The sequence below is a fragment of the Passer domesticus genome, unplaced genomic scaffold (assembly GCF_036417665.1).
Source record: "Passer domesticus isolate bPasDom1 unplaced genomic scaffold, bPasDom1.hap1 HAP1_SCAFFOLD_79, whole genome shotgun sequence".
Lineage (NCBI taxonomy): Eukaryota > Metazoa > Chordata > Aves > Passeriformes > Passeridae > Passer > Passer domesticus.
In genome coordinates, this window is record NW_026990177.1 from 110,424 (window position 1) to 129,822 (window position 19,399).

Consider the following 19,399-nt stretch of genomic DNA (forward strand, 5'->3'; position numbering starts at 1 on the left):
TTTTCGCATGCAAACTCTGATGGCTTTTGCTGACGTTTTTAACATTTCACAGGGCCAAAGAGGATTCAGATTTCTGAAGTTTTACAAAATAGAGATGCAAATGTCATAGAAAGCACAGCAAGGACGAAAGTTTAATCACCCTGAAAAAACCTCTCTTACTGAAGTATCCATAGAATCACAGCTTCACCCAGAGTGCACTGATACCACCTTACCCTGTCCATGAGCCATTCTGGAAATGCAGAGCATGCCAGCCCCAAGTCTGGTTCTAGTGCCCGTTCTTATGCACAATTGTCTCCAAAATCTGCAGCAGCACAAGCCAAGGTGAGGGCAAAGCCCATTCTGAGGATGCCTTGGGGACCCTCCACGCCTGTTCCGAGCGCAGGGGACAGCAGGTTCTGCCACAGCAGCAGAAATTACATTACGTGTTAGTAAATGCAGCACTTAGAGTAGCAACTAAATAGTCCTATCTCAGAGTTAAATGTTCAATTCTTCATAAATGCAGTACCTAAACCAGTTAACTCCCACCTACACCCCAGACATCCACCTATACCTGCTTGTGTAAATTGTATTTTCCACTCCACTCCCTAGCCCTTCTCTCAGCACAGTCCTCAAGCCCTCAACCAGGCACAAGCCAACTTCTCACCTGGCTGTTAGTAATTACCTGTTGGTAATTACCTGAGCACCTGCCCCACCCACAGCAGCTGTGCAGGTCCCTGACTGCTGGGAGAACAGGCTTGAAATGCAGACCCAACCCCAGAACAACAACAACAAAAAAAAAAAAACCCAAAAAACCAAAAACAACCAAAAAAACCCCCAAAAAAACCAAAACAAGACAAAACAAAACAAACAAACAAACAAAAAAAAACAAACCCAAAAAACCCCCAAAACAAACAAAAAAAAACACCACAAAGAAACAAACAAACAAACAAAATTTACGACATTTTTAAATAATTTCAGACTGGTAAAAGATCAGGACATAAAGAGATTTGTTTATTCCCTTCAAGAAAAAGTTTACATCCTTCTCTGTGAAGGGAAGTCACGGTTTTTTGTTGAAGCAGAAGAAGCATGTTTTATGAGCCCAGTTTCCTACCTCTCTTGTCCCTGCAGTGGGGACAAGCCTTTGTTCCAAGTTTGACTGAAGCTTCGGGAAGCAGCTTTGCCTGCAGAGGGCACACAGAAGCATGACACCTTTGCCTCCTGTGCACCTACAATTTCTACACCATCATTATCACTGCTCGGGTGACTGAGCAAGCTGACAGAGTGTGACAGATAGTCTGTCGTGTACAGAAAGTCACAGAAAGAAGAAGGGAGGGAGAAAACAGGGAAGATGACAATGCAAAAGATGTTGAAGGAGTGTGGCAAGGATTGAGGATTAAGAGACAGAAATAAGAAGAGACCATACCCCTTAGCTGTCAAGTGCTGAGGGGAAACTGCAAGTACTTGCATATTTGAGCTCACCACCTGGACTTGCATGCCTTGTCCACATTACCATTATTTCAATAATTTTGATTCCTGGACAAGCTGCCAGGTCCCCAGTACCAGTCCTACCTCCCTTCCAGAAGTCTCTGGGCAGAGAGTTGAAAATAGATCAGGGATTACCTGTTACTCCATAAGCATTCAAGACAGCCAGAGAGCTTCCAGGAAAAAGGCCTTAGTGAGTGCCCAGAACAAAGAGATTTTAAGCAAGTGGAAGAAGGAGGTATTGATGGAGGATCACAGCTCTGTTGAGGTTTAACCTTTCAAAGGTTTGTTGCTTTTGAAATAGAGATTTTTGGAGCTCCCTTGAGTTAGCAATATGAATTCAGCATTTAAATTTTAGCTTGTAGAATTATGTGTTGAATTTTAACCTATAACTTAAGAAACCTTTTCACACAGGCTCAGCTGTGACCAGCAAGACCTGGGCCTGGAGCTGCAGCTGGTCTCCTCTGCTCTGCAGGTGCTCTCGTCCTCAGTGGGAACTGGGGGAGGCCAAAGGACACTGGTTCTTCTGATCCTGCAGATGAAGTTCGGCACATCTCCTGGACAGGGACAGCAGATGGGACATCTGGGAAGCAAAGGGAACACTGAGTCAGTATGGGGACGTTTCCCTTGGCAGCAGCTGCACTTCCATCAGGGAAGAGGAAATGTCAGAGCCTCCCCAGGAGGGTCAGAAAGAGAAAGCAGCCGAGCGGGCCAGGCTGTGGCGAGCACAGCCGCGGCGGGACCGTCCCGCAGCCCCGGCAGCCCGGCAGAGCCGGCACAGCTCCCGGGCCCTGCCGGCACAGCTGCCTTGCCCAAGGACAGCCCCTGTGCCAGCCGGGGCAGCTGCGCTGAGCAGCCCCAGCACGGGCAGGGCCCACGGCCACAGCCCACGCCAGCCTCAGCCCACCCTGCCTCCCCGGCCATGGGGCCTCACCCGGGCTCTCTCCAGGCTGGCAGCAGCAGGGCCCTGCTCACTGCTCCTGCTGCTGGCACTCAGCTTCTCCCTGCTGGCTCCTGGCAGTCTCCGGCTGTTCTCAAGGTTTTCTTTGCAGCTGTGGCAAAAGTGGAGGCTCTGGAATTGGTTCCAAGGCCTGTCAGAGCTGCAGTCCCAGAGCCCTCTGTGCTCCCTGCTGGCCCCTCCATCCCCTCAGCCCCACCCATGCTCTCGCCAAACCCCCAGCCCCCTTCAGCTTCTTCAGCCCCTCACAGTCCTCTCACCTCCCTCAGTCCCTTCTGACCCATCCCATCCCCTTAGACCCGCCAGCCCCTCAGCCTGTGCCACTTGCCTGTCACCTCAGTGCCACCATGGCCCTGGGCTGCCCCACAGCCCTCAGCCCCAGCAGCAGCTCAGGGTCAGCGTCCCTTCAGCGCCACCGCCCCCTCAGCCCCCTCAGTCTCACCGTCCTTCAGCAGCTCCTCAGGGGACAGTGCCTGGGGCCACCGGCAGCTCCCAGCGCTCCAGGGACACCCAGGGCTGGAGCTGCTGCTGCGCCCGGCCCGGCCGCCAGCTTGGACCCAGCCCAGGGAGAGGGGACAGAGGGGGCACAGGGGGAAAAGCACGAGTGAGGGAGGAAGCAGAGCAGGGCAAGAGGTTAAAAAGAGGCGTCTACAGATATCAATCTATTTAGCTAAACCCCCATATACAAATATAAATATGCATTTACAAATGTATATATATAAATGTAACTATACACAGGTATAAGTGCAACTGTGCACATCTATAACTACACCAACACATCTAAAGCTATAACGATATACATCTAAAACAAAAAAAAAATTAACTGTACAGATCTCTACCTATATAGATAAATATAATTACATAAATCTATAAATACGACTACCTAGATAAATAAACATAACTATGCGCATCTATAAATATAACTAGAGACAGAGGAATTCTACCTGCCCGATGGTCACAGCCTCTCCCTCTGTCTCTTCCTGCCACACAGGGCAGCCCTCCTGCAGAGGTCGATCACACAGGATCTGGGAAGCAAAGGAAACACTGAGTCAATATTGGCCCTTGTGCACGTGTTCCTTGAGCACCAATTGTCCTTCTATGAGGGACTGTCAAAGATGGCCCGAAAGGCAAACTCTCACTTGGCAATTTGAAGCCTGCTCTTTAAAGAACAGGGATCCTTCCAAGTGTTCAAAACTGAATTGTGTAAAGCATTTAAGTATCCTGATAAAGTCTCAGCAAAGGCTTGAGCTTGAAACACAGACAGTCTCAGTGACAGAGAGACCTCAGTCCTCACTGAAGTGGCCGAAGCTGAAGCTGCTGGGAGCTGAGTTATGAACCAAACTGGGACACCCAGCTTGGTGACACAACTGCCACAAGGTCAGCTTTATTCCCTGCTCTCTTGCCACAGCAGTGGACTCAGTGTCAGAGCCTCTGGAGAAGCGTGGAGGGCAGGGCTCGGGGAGGCTGTGGCAGTGCAGGATTTGAACTAAAGGCACCAGGCAGCACCAGCCCTGCAGACAGGAACTCAACTCTGCTCATCTCCCTTGCTGCCAGAGGCAGGCTCAGAGCAGCCATCTCACACCTCTCTAAACCAATGGGGGCTCTGTCCTTACCAAGCTCCTCAGGCTCTGGCAAACTGTTCTTCTCAGTGCCAGATGAGGCTTCCTCTGCTGCAGCCTGGTTCACAGGCTCGCCTCCAGAAGACTCAGGCACAACATTAATATTGCCCTTGAAAGAACAATGGAAAGAAAGAAAACTCAAGATCATTTGGTATTTTCTTGGAATCATATCAGGGATACAGTTTCTCTTCTTCTCCATGTAAGCTCTCAGCTCAGCCTCTTACTTTCCCCTCCAATGGAGTTACCTGTGCAGAGGGAGACCTTTCAGGCAGGGATCTCCCAGATCATTTGCTCAATGGCAAAGCCAAGATCCACTGGTGACTGCTCTTCCCCAGGTGTGTTCTGTGTGGAGCTGGACACTGTCAATGCTGCAGAACCAGCACTGCCAGCTGGAGTGCTGGACGCTAAAGTGCCTGGGGGGGCTGCAAGAATCCAAACATATTGGTCAGGCTCCACAATGTGGCTCTGGGACACAGATCTCTATTGCTGCCTTGGATCAAACATCACAGGAAGCATGCAGGAAAAAAAACAGGCAGAGAATTTTTTGGCCTTCTAGGTTCCTCTTCCTAATAGGCTTGACAATTTCTGGCTGAGAATGACAGAGCCTTGTGGAAAAATACTTCAAACGTCACTTTTCATTACGTTTTGGAAAAACAAGGCTACAACTCTTTTCCTGCCTCGTGGGTTGAAGGCTGGGGGCTGCTGCTCCCTGTGGAGCTGCTGGAAGCTGCAGGGCTGGACCCTGAGCACCTCCCGCTGGGCGGGCGGTGGCCGTTCCCCGTAGAGCTCCTGGAAGCGGCTCGGCCCCTCCCGCCGGGCCGGCACTGGCTGGTCCCTGTGCAGCAGCAGGAAGCCGCAGGGCGGGCACCGGGCGAGCAGCGGCCGCTCCCGGGGCAGCGACTGGAAGCGCCTGCACCGGTCCCGCCCGTCCGGCAGCGGCCGCGCCCCGGGGAGCTGCCGGGAGCCGCAGGGCGGGTGCCTGCGGCCCTCCCGGCCCGCCGCCGGCCGCCGCCTGTCGGCCGCGCTCCGGCGCCTGACGCGGAGCAGGAGGTCGGGGCGGTCGCGGCGGAAGCAGGGGCTGCTGTAGTGCAGCCAGCCCCCGGCATCGCCCGGCGCAGCCGTGCCGAGCCAGCCCGGCACCTTGCGGAAGCTGTAGCGGTACAGCTGGTGGACGAAGCTGCGGAACTGCGCGGCCCTGAAGGGGCGCGGCACCGGACCCGCCCCAGCGCCACCGCCCCCGCGGGCGGGACCCGGGCCGAGCAGCTCCCGCTCAGAGAGGGAGCGGTCGACGAGCAGCCCCTGGGCCCGGCTGTCCCAGCGCACGGAGCGGACGCGGGGCTGTTCACCAGGCACCACAGCTTGGCGGGGCGGCTCCTGGGGCTGGCCGGGCTCCGCACGGCACGGCAGGGAAGGGCAGGTTACAGCAGGACTCGGCGGGCAAGGCAGGCAGGGAGGGCAGGGCAGGGCACTGAGAGCAGCGGCGGGCTCTGTCCCTGCGCTGCATCCCGTGCCTGGGTCACCATCGGTGACAGGGAGGAAGGACATTGCTCTGTCTTGCCTGGGGAAAGGATGAAAAGGGGGCATTAGAAAACATTCATTTGGTCTCCTTTTCAGCAGACTGGCTCTTTTTATCTCACCAGGTCTGCCTGTCTTTGGCAGAGTTGGCACATTTCTCATGATTTGGAGTCAGCTACAGCAGCAGGGAGGGGCAGCAATTTTGTCTGCATTGTCATCCAAGCTAAAGTGCTGGCCCATGGGTGGATGTTGCTTTACCCAAGGAATACAGATAAACACGAATAGATTCTAGACAAAACAAGGGATTCAGGGTACTTGCGGTTCAGTTGTTTTGGTTTAACTATCAGCTTGTCTACAGGAACAAATCAGCTGTGAATACTAAAAGTTCTTAGCAGAGACTTTTTTTCTGGGCCTGTGCAATGCTCTAAATTTATTTTTGTCCCCTACCACAATATTTCCTGTAAGTTGACCAGACTGCATCACAGAAACTCCAGGCAGAAAATTGATGAACATCAAAAATCCATGGCTAAAGCCTCTCCCTCAGCTCTGGAGCCACCACACAAGCTGTTGATACAGCCTTTTGTAAGGAAGGGGCATGGTACCACCACAGTGATGTTTCCATAACCAAGGTGCAGATGTGAGATGAATGGCCAAGATGAAGGCCAAGATGAAGGAGTGCCTCAAGAGTAAAGTAAACTGCAAATCACCAGGAAAAGAAAGAAAAAATACCCAGGTATGTTCATGCACAGGCACGCACACTGATATTTCTCAAGGGGGACTGGTTTGATAAAAATTATGACCTTTTTTCCTCTACCCTATTTTGTTTTCCAGTACTAAAAACATTGCAAGTGCCTGAGGCGTAAGTCAGAGCAAGCCTCCATTATCACTGCAGACACTTGGCAGCTTTGCTCATCAGGCTTCCTAGGATCTGACTGAGTGACCTTGTTTGGTGGGAAGGCACAGATGGAGTCTGGCAGTAAATCTTGTTCATGTAGCAAGTATTCCTGCTGCTGGATGAGGTTTGCACCTCGTACGAGCGTTTCTAGCCCCAGTAAACAACCACTGTTCCCTCCTCCCACTGTCAGCCCCTTATTTCATGCCACCAGGTACTCCAGCACTTCTTTTTACTGTCAGTTACCAAAAATAAAGAGAACATCTCGCTGTGAGTGTAGGATGATCTTTCTCTCAAAGGCAGTCGTGCACCTCACTTCTAGAGAAGCTGATGTTTGCTTTTAAATTTGGTTGTGTTACCTGATAGACCCTAAGGCTTTCTTCTGCTGTGAGTCTGTTCCTGAGCTTGAGAAATAATTCTATGATAGGAATGCAGTTTTTTACTAAAGTCATACTCACACAGTTTACAATACAATATAAATAACTAATATATAAGTAATAAATAAAAGGTTTATCTATCAGCCAATTTTAAATGGTCTAAAATTTCAGGATGTAGCCTATTTAGTTTCAGTGAGAAAATAAAAAGCTGCTTTTAAAGTTCATTCAGCTTCTAAAGGGCAATGCTAAAAATGTGACACCACCTTGGTTCAGTGAATGCCTTTGGGTAAAAGAAGAGGGATACAAGAGTAACTGAAATATTTAAGTAAAATTCAGTGTTGTGACCCTGAACACCAGGACAAAATTCACATTGTATAAGCCATATTTCTAAGTGCAATAAACCATATCTATAAGTGATATTTTCTAAGTGTTTTGCACTGCTGAAGTACAGTGGCAAAGCTGAGAGTGGTTAGGGACTCCCATTTTTCAGTTCTGCCTTCAGATTTATTTACTAAGTTCCCCATCCAAAGGCAGATGTGAAGACATCATTCCAAAGCAACAGCTTTGCAGATTTTGAAATGATATTCCATCCTGCTTTGCAGATGAAAGAATCAAGCTTGACATCAGAAACCGGGATGGATTTCTAGTGTCTCTTCCCTGACCACTTGGTTCTACAGGCTAGTTCAGGGCTCCCGCACAAAGAATTCTGAGCCTGAATCCAAGGAAAAGCAGCTTTCTGCTGCCTGTGCCTGTCCCTGCAGGAGGGGCTGCTGCAGGGTGCTCTGCAGCACCTGGTGACTTGGATTGCTGAGAAGGAAGGAAGGGAACAGACAGAAGCCACCACATGGCTTTTACTGCTGCCTTTGCACCCCTCATCCCTCTTCTAAAAGCCAGCAAGGCTCTGCAATGGAAAGCCAGCACTGCTCACAGCCCTACTGAGGCTTATAGTGCCTGCTTGTTTGTTTTTAAACACGATAATTTATCTTATCCCATGGGTGTTTCTGCCAAGTTCTTGTTGCTTCCAAGGTTCCAACACTTTATTATTTAAAACTCCTCTGTGCTGCTTGCTCCTGTAGGGATTATGAAAAGAAATTAAATTTAGGGCACCAAAGATCATCACAGGCAGAGGAATAAAACCTCCCTGCAAGCTTAATTAAGACAAGAAGATGGGCTGATAACAGATAATATTTTGCTAACTAGTCACCAAAGGTAGGAGAAGGTAGGCCTGCAGAAAAGGACACACTATTACTATTAAAAAATGCATAATATTACAATATAATAATTATATTATATTATATTATATTATATTATATTATATTATATTATATTATATTATATTATATACTATTATTATTAAAATCTTTAAGTTGCATAGAAGGTGATATCCAGGTACTGATACAACAGGAATGGGAAAGGCTTCTCAGGGTCTGATGGGAAAGAAATGAGCAGAGTGTGTTAAACAGACAAATGGGACAGAGGAAGATGTTCTAGGCAGAAATATGCTGGAAATATTTTGAAGCAGAGTCCTGGCAAAGTGTTTTCAACGTTGTTGTTAATAAGGCTTGAATAACACTGGTGTATCTTGACCTTGGCTTCGGGCTTTCAAGCAAGTGAAATTATGTGCTGGTATGATCCATGACTTCAGAGAGGTGTCCCTTTCCTGTGCCTGTGCTAGGGGTCTAAATAGTCACCTAATCTATGTTGCTTGCTCCTTTGAAACGACTCAGTAGTGTAAGAGATAACTACATCTGTTTTCAGACAATAAAACTTTATATAATTCCTTGGGAAAAATCCTCCCTCAGTGTGTGCATGTAGATAATCTGCACACTTCACAGGAAATATATGCTGGTCAGCATAAGTTCTGTAAATTTAATAATAATAATTAAAAATGTAGGCAAATATATTTTAGCTTTGCCTTTTCCTCAGTGAGGACTAATTGGGATTTGCATGTTATGAAGACTTTTTAAAGATGTGAGCTGATATTTGTGCCAATTTTGCACGCTGGATTTCACAATCAGATTGATTCTTTCTGAGATTGGTAGGTCAGGATTGTCAAGCCCTTCCTTCCACTTGTCCTTGTTCACTGGAGCTATTTTCTTGTGAGAGTGGCTCTGTATTGCAGGGATCAGAGCATTCCTTGCACTGCACTACCATTTCTGCAGGTGCCTGCAGCAATGAAGGAGCAAGCCTTGGCAATTCTCCCTGGTAAGAGTCTGTTCTCATGGGTAAATGACACAGCCATGGAAGTGGAGCCTCAGATTGCTCCTGCATCTCTGCAGACACACTTGCAGAGAAAATATTCTGGTCCTAGGAAAACACCATTCCCTTCAGCTGACAGGCTCTGCAATGAAAGCCTGGGGGAGCTGCAAGAAGTGAAATTCAGATTGCCTTCATTTTATCTAAATATTTATCAAAATAAAACTACTTTTTTTTTCCCCTGCAGAAAATTCATGTTTCCATTGCTAGTTGATTTTACCCAATTCATCCTAAACCATGCAGATTTTTTTGGTGAGGTGTTGTTTTTCGTTACATGCAAATGCAATTTCCCCTGAATAAAAATTCTCCATTTGTACTGTACTATTATTGTTGGGTTTTTTACCTAACTTGCTAAATTTATAAATGGAAACCTTCAGCAATGAATAAACTATTCTCAGACAAAAAAAAATACCTAATGCAAGTGCTGTACTTTTTATCTCTATGTTGAGTTTCTCTATTGAGCTATACTTGACAAATACTTGAATTACTGAGATGTTGGTTTTTCAAACACCAAAACAAATTTGCCACTGATTATGGCCACCTGGAAATGTCCTGGAGAAACATTTTGCTTCACAAGGCTGGATTTGCTGCTAACAGTACAAACTTATTTCCTGTTTATTTGTTGAAATAACTGTGCTTATTTCTGTAAATTTGGACTAGGACTAGTTTATTTCACATCACTAATGGGTAGCTCACAAAATAGCCATTAAAAGTTTTCAGATTATTAAAAATACTGAAGGGGAAATAAAAATTTATCACTACATCATTAATTTAACCATAATTCTTTACCTTCCTATAGGCCAATGTCAACACCTTTAAAGCAAGCTCTGAAGGCAAAGTCAATGAGTTGTGTTTTGGAAGGTTTCTGATTTAATTTAAATCCATGCAAATCCAGTGTAACACCATTCAAGTGTATCAATAATTGAAAAAACGTTCCACTGAAATTAGCTTTATATGTGGGGGAAATACTTTTTTTTTTTTTTTTACAAAACTAGTCATCCTTTAAAAAAGCCCAGCCAAGAAGAACAATGGTCTGATTTTCATGGGAAATTTTAACAAAAAGTGATGTAATATTACTTCTCTGTATTCTCATATGGTATATAAAATAATCCTACAGGAATCTGGAGCTTTTTAATGACTGGCAACAGCTCCAATGTCCTTGATATGTGTCATGGCATGGATTATTGCTCAAATCAATGCACAGCAATTTCCAGTCAAGGGAAACAACTGTCCATTGGTTTGCTCTGATACATTTTCAGAGTATCCCTACAGCCTCCCATGGATGTGCAGCTGCTCAGTTACAGCTTAATTGCATGACCCCGTAGGGTGACACCCAAGGAGTGCTCGTGGTAGGTGGTGACATTCAGAACAAAGCAAAAAAGCAAATACAGTGAAGACTGCAGTTCACACAGGAAGGGAAAGCAGACCATGTGAAAAGAAAGATGTCATTCTATCATACAGTTGTCACACATGTTCTTGTTTACAAATCTCTAGGATGTGTGTGGGGCCCTAAAATGCCCACTCTGCCCATCAACTTATCTGAAGACACACAAAAACACTGTTCGTTTCTTATCTACAGGAGAAAGAATAAACCAGAAGAGAAGAAAACAACCAGTATCTTTCTCACCAAAGCTCCTGGAGAATCTCCTTGTTAAAACCAAGCAAACACCTTTCAGCAAGGCTAGTGTGCTAGACAGCATCACCAGCCACTGGGGAAATTGGAAGGCACCTTCAATCTTCTGGATATTCCATATTTGGGAATATCTACTGCAACAGAAACTGGCCAAAAGCAGCAATTTTATGGCAGGTATTCAGACCTCACCATACGCTACCAAATACACCTGGTCCAGGGAATAATCCTTTTTGTCACACATAATTGTATTGTGGAGTTACAGGAAATTGGTTGGACAGAGAATTTCTACCCAGCTCCCAGCTCTGTCTCCTATGATGCTTCAAATCAGGTTTAATTATTCCTTTTTTTTTTTTTTTTTCCTGGCAGGATGTTGTGATGGTTTTATGCCAAAAGGTTTGAAGAAAACTCACTTTTAATGCAGCATTTATGGCATGGCTTTTAGATATTTTACTGTTTACTTGAAACAATATTTGGACATTTTGTTATCCACTTTGGAAAACTATTTTATATACATTTCACAGTACATCCATCTTAAGGAATGTCTTAAAGAAATTACTGTAACTTAAGGAGCCAACAAACAATAGATATAAAAATGATGTGTGCATAAATAAGACAATGGAGAGCTTAGAAAATAATTCCATCAGTCTATATCATCTTTTTCCAGACTAATGTTTTAAAAGAGCAGCACCTTTTTCTTTGTGACAAGGCTTTTCTCCGTGCCTAATAAGATTCTTCTATGTCCTAGGAGTAACCCATGCAATTTGAAGAAACAGGTGAAAGACAAAAAGATAATATAATGAAAGTCATAGACTGACAGGGAAAGAAAGAGTCTGTAAAGCAAAGTTGTCATATCACCATAATTTCTGTCACTGATCTAATACAGAACATGTTTCTTCAAAATATTCACCACATTTTCAGTACATGAGCCAATCCTTCTTTCTTAGGAAATGTGTTTATTGCTTGTGTAGTTACTAAGATTCAAGCACACACTTCAGATGCTTTCCTAAGTGAGATTACAGTAGGAAACAGTAGATTCTAGAGATCTTGTTTCAAGTGTTTCCACTTCTAATTATACCTCCACTCCCTCTCTTAAGAAACCATTATTATTCAGTAATAAATTCCTCCAGAGATTTCTTGGAGGGTTTTTTAAGGATAAATGCTATAGAAGGGCAGATGTGTGCCATGTCAGCTGGCTGTAAAAGCATTGCTGCCAGGAACTGAAGTTTAGAACAAGAACTGCATCCTCACATATCACAGGAGAAGACAACGTTTTTGGTATCTGGGCAAGTTCATTTTAAAACTGAGGAAGCTGTTTATGTAAAAAGCACTAAAATACTATAAGTGACCACAAAACACACTTTCTCAAATTAAACATTCTGAGCTAGCTTCAGATTTAAACAAAATTTCCAACTATTGCTCTATGGAATATGACAAACTCAGTGGTGCTGACCACTTCCAGTCACCTAAGTGGTGTGGGAAAAACAGAAGGGATCAGGATTTCTTTTTCCAGGTGTCACCCCACACCCTAACTTTGCAAACTCTTCAAACTTTTTAAAATAGAAATGATAATGTGTCTTATCTATCTCCTTCTCATTCTGCAGCTAAACCAGTTTGATGATCTTACATGTTTTGGCTCTTTTCTCCTTGCTTGCAGTGTGGAAGAATGGGGATTTGTGGCTTCTTTGGGGCATGGAAAGAGCTGACAGAAATGTTTCCTCTCCAGCTTGACATTATCCCTAGGAATATTCTGTTCCACATCACCTGAGGGACAAGCTGAGTGTCTCTGAGCCCCCAGGGTTTCTGTCTCCTATCAAGCACTGAGAGCACAGCTGAAATTCTGGAGCACAGGCAGCACCAGACACCCCCACACTGCAGTTTGAGTGCTGCTGCACTTTCCTTGGGCAGGATTTGGTACCACAAGAGTGCAGAGTCTGGAAGAGAGACCTGAAGTGCTCACAGCAGGCTGCATTGCTAAACAGCCACTCACATGCCACGAGCCACTGTCTTGTGTTTCCAGTTAGCTGAAATTACAATTCCTGTGCCTGGAACACAAAGGTCTTCAGCACAAGGACAGCAGAACAATCTCACCATGTTCTGGTGGGCTTTCCACAAACCACTTGGCAGTAGCTTTATTCCTTCCTGTGCAAATGTTCAGGTTAACCTCAGCAAGCATGAGCTTTGAATACCTGCTCTGGGAGTCCATACTACCCATGGAGAAAAGGATTTCTAGTTAAAATTGCACTGTGGGCAGGACACACTCGATTCCTCTCCCTCTGTGCATGGGCTAGAGGAGATGTGGTTTGAACACTTCCAATTCTGGAAACTTACTTAGGGTCCTCAGTCAGAAATCATAAAGCCAGTCCTGAATGCTGCTATTGACAATAAAATAAAATAAAATAAAATAAAATAAAATAAAATAAAATAAAATAAAATAAAATAAAATAAAATAAAATAAAATAAAATAAAATAAAATAAAATAAAATAAAAATCAGGCTGCATGTACGTGCTGAAACGAAAGTTTGCAGTTCTGTCCAGTGACAGAGAACCATGAGAACTCTTCTATCAGTTGCATTTGGACAAAGCAGAGGAACACTCCTTCCTAGTGATAGAGAAGACATTTGTAGCCTCCATCTGCTGCTGAACACACAAGCCAGGCTTTCAGCCTTTTGCTCTCTGTAGGGAGCTGGTACAAGTCAGTCACCTTGGACTGAGACAGATCAAAGGTCTCCAAGTCTGGAATCCTTTCCAGCACCCCTCAGGGACCAGCACTGAGCCAGCCAGGAGTTAACACACAGTGCTTCCAGCATGTTTGCCATTCCAGGAATCCCTTTTCTTTTGCATGAACACCCATAAACATCCACACCTGTACAGTCTGGCTCTGACATACCCATTCAGCACTCTGCCTCGTGTTTCCCCAGCCTCTCCCTCAGCTTTTGTGGGCAAAGCACCCTGTGCACCCAGGCGTTCTGCAGAGCCACACTCTGAGCCTGCTGAGCCTGTCAAAACAACTCTGTTGTTGTGGTAGCCAAGAATATAGGGTTTTTTCTCCACTGGGAAAGTCTCAGACACACGAGGTGGTTTCTGAGTTTTAAATTGTACTGGACACAGGAGGTTTTACAGAGGGTCACCCACTACTGATTAAAGAGAACAGCTTGCCTTCTGTGCTATAATTCAATCCATTGTTCCTGTACCTCCACTTGCTAGGCCTGTTATTACCTTTTTCCCAACCCTTTTCTACAACATCCTTCTCTCTACAGATCTAATTCAACTACTTTTGCTAATGCCATTATATGATTTTCTTCTGAATAGGGAAAATGTTTTGATTAAAAACCTTGACATTATGTTCAGGATAATCTACCAACCAGTTTCTCAGATGACAGCTGATAGAAGGCAGCATGTATCTAAAGAGTTTACAATCATATCCCTGTGTTATCTTAATTAATGCAGTAAGACCTGTGCATAGAATTCACTCTCTTCATAATATATTGACAGCTGACCTCATTCCTCCATGGCATTTTTAAAATGCATTTATTGTGCTGCAGTGTGAAAACTTATAGAGAAACCCTCTATTACAGAGGAAATTCACATATTGTAATATTTACTTATAATAATTAGTCTCAAGGTGTTCTGAAAGATACAACCAAAGGAATAGAATGAGAGTCCATGAAGACAACAATTGAGTGTGCTGCAAAACATATGCTTGTGGTATTTATCATGCTTTTCATGCATGAAAGGGAAATAAAGGCCTTCTACATCAACCATTTCTGTTACTATTCCATTTTTAAAATTTGTTTTCCTCTGGCCAGTGGTTTCAGTTTGGTTAGGATAAAAAGAAACAGAAAAAGAAAGGAAGAGAAAGAAGAGAAGGAAGAGAAGGAAGAGAAGGAAGAGAAGGAAGAAGGAGCTTCTGGTTCTTAATAATTCAATTTTTTTTTTACTGAGGAGTCCATAGCATTTTCTGGACCAAGGTGACACACACTTTGAATTGTATAAGCAATAAAAACCCATTACTGTGGACAAAGGCAACTCAATTTAAGAGTTGTAAAAATACTTGAATATGAGAAGCTGGAGAGTACTCTTGTTATAATTTATTGATTTGAATAGAGATATGTGTTTCAAAATGGCCATTCCACTAGCCAAAGTTCTGATCTGACTGCTAACCAAAGCAAACAGAACAAGCCACAGTAAGATGACCTTTTGCTTTGTACTTTGGTGGGTTTTTAGCTTATCCAATTGACATGTGATCACAAAGAGGCCCCAGTTAAGTATAGTTATATCATCTACACAGACTTGGAAAATCTTGTAACTACTGTCTGGTACTAAGAACAGTAAAGACATGAGAGGTTTTGCCATTCTGCTAGACTTGTCCCGTGTGAGTCAGATGGTTTGGTGTGGAGCAGGGTGGCACCTCCACAGACAAGGGGCGTGAGTCAGCCCCTGTGAATGCCCTTGTGGGGCACAGCTGGGAGGGACATTGGCCCAAAGTGGCTTCCCAGGGAGCTCCAGCTGCTCTTCCCTCCAAGCTCAGCAGCAGGATTTCAAGCCTGAGAGCTGTCCTGAGCTGCTCTTTGTGGCCAGGTTTGTTTGTGTGAGGTGGGGCACAGCCTGGCTGCTGATTTCACCAAGTCAGCTTCTTTTCCATCTGTCTCTTGGGGCTGCCCCGCTGCTCTCTCTTGTCTTTCATGCTTCACAGAGGGATGTTTTGGCTATTAAGCCAAAGGCTGGCTCAAAAACTGTGCCCTTCTGTGGAGCATGAAAAGCAGCAGGGAAGAGCAAAGCACCTATGGCTCCTGGAGAAAAGCTGGCAGGGGCTGAGAAGCCAAATCCTCTGTACACTGAAGTTAAATATCTCAGATGGAGTGAAAGGACAGATGGAGCCAGACAGAAAAGCAGTGCCAATGTTGTATAGCACTGAAGTTTAGAAAAGTGATACAAAATTCAGCAAGAATGTGACCAATGTGACTGGAGACATCAAGGGAGGGACAACATTTGAAATCTCCATCCTCACTCAAACCAGATGGTGTGAGTATCTTGAAGCCAGTATCAATCTGAATTCTTCTACATTGTAACTTCCTAAGGTGTATCATACTATGCAAATGTCCTCAGGAATTGAATTGTGATCACATATAGACTGAAAAAAAAAAAATAATTATTTTCTCACACCTTGTACCGTTCCACAGGAATCAGCAATAATGTGTTACACAAAGAAAAAAAGGAGAGTACACATCTCAGCCGACACCTCGTCCTCCATTTTAATTGTAACAGCCTCCCAGAAGACTTTTTGCTCTTTAAAACTCATCTTTTCATGCAATTCACCACACACTCTTCATATAGCTCTCACCACTCTCTTCTTCGACAGCTTCCTAAACACTTAATAATCCTGACTCTTGACATTTAAGAATCTGTTTTGCTTCAGAAAAATGCCAAATCCACCATACTAATCTCCATCTTACCCACCTCACTGCTCCCTCTCCCACTTATGCTCCAGATGGGCTCAGGAAAATTTTCTCAATTATTTTTATTTTTCCCTTTTAAGCTTCCTTATTAAAAAACAACAACAACAACAAAAAAAAACCAACCCCCCCAAAAAAAACCCCAACAAACAAACAAAAAAAAAACCAAAAAAACCAACCAAACAACCCCACCCAACCAATTTTTATACGAAAATCTCAAATTTTCTCCCAATTTTCAAGTCCCAAACAGTGCATGCCAGATACTATTTCTTAGACCTGCATTAAGTTTTCACTGTCACACAGCTATTCTCCAAAGCTGCTGTTCACCTGCTTCTTAACCTTCTACAAGTCTGGGTTTTTCCACAGTGTCCTCATTATTATCTGAATTTCTGAGGCACTGTGATCCTCCTCCAGCAAAGTGCTGAGAGGAAAAGGAAAGGCCAGTGCAGCTGTTCCAGTCTCCTCCCACCCCATTCCCCTGCTGATATTCACACCTTCCTCTCTTCACAAAGGAGACTTTCCAGTCTGGTTTCTTCCAAAACATCATCAGATGGTTGCTTGTGAATACAGGAGGACCCTGTGGAAAATCCTATGGGATACACTGCAGTAACAGTTTTGTCTGTTCTGGGATTTTGGAAGCTTTCCCTTGCCACGCAGGAGTTTTTGGTCCATTACAAACACAGTTATGAGGAATATGGGTGAGACTGAAGCTGCCAGAGGTCAGGCAGACTTGTCTCCTGAGTTTCAGACAGAAGGAATCAAGACAGGGACAGAATTATGAATCATCACCTTTCAAGATGTTTTGGGTTCAATCCATGCCTCAATCCAATCTCTGACCCACTGAACTTCTATTTTCAAACAATAAATCCCCATGACCTACTTCACCACTCTTGCCACCTGCCCAGTAAATCAGGGCAAAATAATAACAGGGAAAAAAAGTGAAAAATGTTACCTCTCAACACTCTCAGCTATTAAGCTGCCTACTACTGAAACTAACACCCAGTCAGGTTGTTAGTAATGCTAAATTATTAGATTTATCTACATTCTCACGCCTACACTTACAACTAATAATACGTGTTTGTATAAACATAATTTCACACACAGACACTCTATATAAGTACAATAAACATACTCAGAAGGCATTTTAGGCACTGGTTGAAACAAAATATTGAGGTGTGTCAGAGTCAATAGACAGAGGAGGGGGAGCTGTGTTTTATGTCGAGGAAGGATTTGTTCTTCTTTTGTTCCTGTTTATTGTGGGAGCAGTTATTTTTTGTTAGTTCACTTTGATCCTACATGAAATCAAGTGAAACTTGTGAAAATGAAAACAAAGAATTCTCTACAAGTTTGAACACATTTGGTTGCTTGTGCTTCATTGGCCAAACCAAGTAGTTTTTAATTTTGCTGGTGTTTGCAGGCTTATTTCTATATTCATGTTTTGAAAATACAATGACAAAACCCAATTCACTGGCTGTGAACATTTCATCAAAATTTTGGTTTTCAGAAGCACTTAATCCATGCCTAGAACTTAAAGGTCTCCAGTAGGAATGTGAAGGATCAGGTTTTAAATTACCAAAAAGTAAAACCCAAACTAGGTACCAATAGCACATTGCCAACATTAAATTTTTCACATCTCCCCTTTTAACCAATTTTGTTTTGATACATTGTGGATGAATAAAAGCAGTATTGTGTTTTTTGCAGAGGCTGCTTTCTACTGGACATACACATGGGGAAAATGCAAATGATATTTCCCTCATTCATTTTTGAATCACTGTGAATTACACAACTGAACTTTCCGTATTCCAAACATAAACAGACTAAAATGAGCCAAACAATCTCTTTTGGGATGCTCCTCCTCTTTATGAGCTGGTTTTACAGATATACAGGCAGTGTGGTGCTGAGACAGCCACTGGAGGTTTAGGAAACGTTTAGCCAAAAAGTTGAAGAAGGAGAAGCCAAACATCAACTGGCATTTAACTGAAATGTTACAAGGAGATAAGGTTCCATAAAAGAACATTGTTCTGCACTTATCATTATCCTACAGCCTAGAAAAACTAGTAAAAGATACATTAGCATCTAAGGAAGAAAAAGTATTTTTAATTTCCCATTCTCCCTGAAAAAACTAAAATAAAAATCCCTTGCTACTGATAGCTGGAATTGTGATGTAAAAATTGAGAATAGAAACTGCTGAGAAAGCTTATGAGTACCCCTCTAAATACCTGTAAGCCCCAACTATCAGTGTGCAGTTGGAGGGAAAATTTCCCCCACTCTACTCAGCGCTGTATTGCTCATACTTTACCATATTCATTAATAAATAAATTGATTGCTGCTTGAATATTGGCGTAGTCAAGCTTATCATTTATAACACCTGTGATAAACAAAACCCTCCCCCACCAAGGAATCCACAATTTGCTTATAAACTTCCTTCTCCCTAGCAGACAGTCTCCCTGTACCCCATTGCACCCCGGTCGGGTCCGTCCTGGCCACTAGAAAACTCAGACTGAGACTATTTGCTAGGTTCTTTTCCATCCATCTCCCAGGTCAAACAAAAACACCCAGGAATCACCAGCCATAGGAGTTTTTAATGTTGTGCACTGTGCCTCCCCTAATCCCCGGGAGTCACCCCCACCCAATTTTAAGGTGCCCCAGTCCGGTCCGTCCCAGCCACCGGAATACTCACGAAACCCAAGATTCTTGAAACGAAAATCTCGGAGGTAGTCCTTGAACCAGAAAACTCCTCTCACGTCTGGAATGGAGGGGGTTGGTTTTCCCGGGAGCTGCAGCAAGCAGAAAGTGTGCGAATTCACCGGCAGCGCTTGACGGAGCACGAACTTCACTTGGCAGCAGCGTCCGTGCGCCCTGCAGACAGCTGAGGTGTGCACCAGCGTGCCCCAATCCCTGCAGGCGATCGGGGCAGGCCCAGGAGCGGCCGTGCCCGACCTCTGCCGCCGGCCGGCAGGGTCACGCTTCGGCTGCTGCAACGCGGGCTCAGCCTCTGAGATTCATTGTAAAGGAAATAAGGAACGACCCCGTGCTGGCTTCTCCGAGCCGCTTTATTTCTGTCCCGCGCCAGGATGGCGCTGCTTGGAATCGGCAGCGTGGCACAGGAGGTGTTCTTTGCCGCGGTGGCAGCAGCGCCGGCGTGAGAAGATGGCGCAGCACTCGCAGGCAGCGGCAGCGCAGCGGGGACAGTCTCTGTCCTGGTGGCGGGGACAGTCTCTCTCCTCACGGCGGG

The 19,399-nt window shown here is 44.6% G+C and overlaps 2 long non-coding RNA genes across 2 annotated transcripts; both read right to left on the minus strand.

Annotated features, from left to right (window-relative positions):
- Window positions 1-969: 969 nt before the first annotated feature.
- Window positions 970-2,664, minus strand: LOC135293136 (uncharacterized). Its single transcript, XR_010355269.1, has 2 exons — window positions 2,396-2,664; window positions 970-2,044 (listed from the first exon to the last, which is right to left on the minus strand). It is a non-coding gene; the product is annotated as an uncharacterized LOC135293136 (long non-coding RNA).
- Window positions 2,665-3,070: 406 nt separating this feature from the next.
- Window positions 3,071-4,413, minus strand: LOC135293138 (uncharacterized). The gene is made up of 3 exons (XR_010355272.1): window positions 4,284-4,413; window positions 4,033-4,147; window positions 3,071-3,444 (listed from the first exon to the last, which is right to left on the minus strand). It is a non-coding gene; the product is annotated as an uncharacterized LOC135293138 (long non-coding RNA).
- Window positions 4,414-19,399: the final 14,986 nt, after the last annotated feature.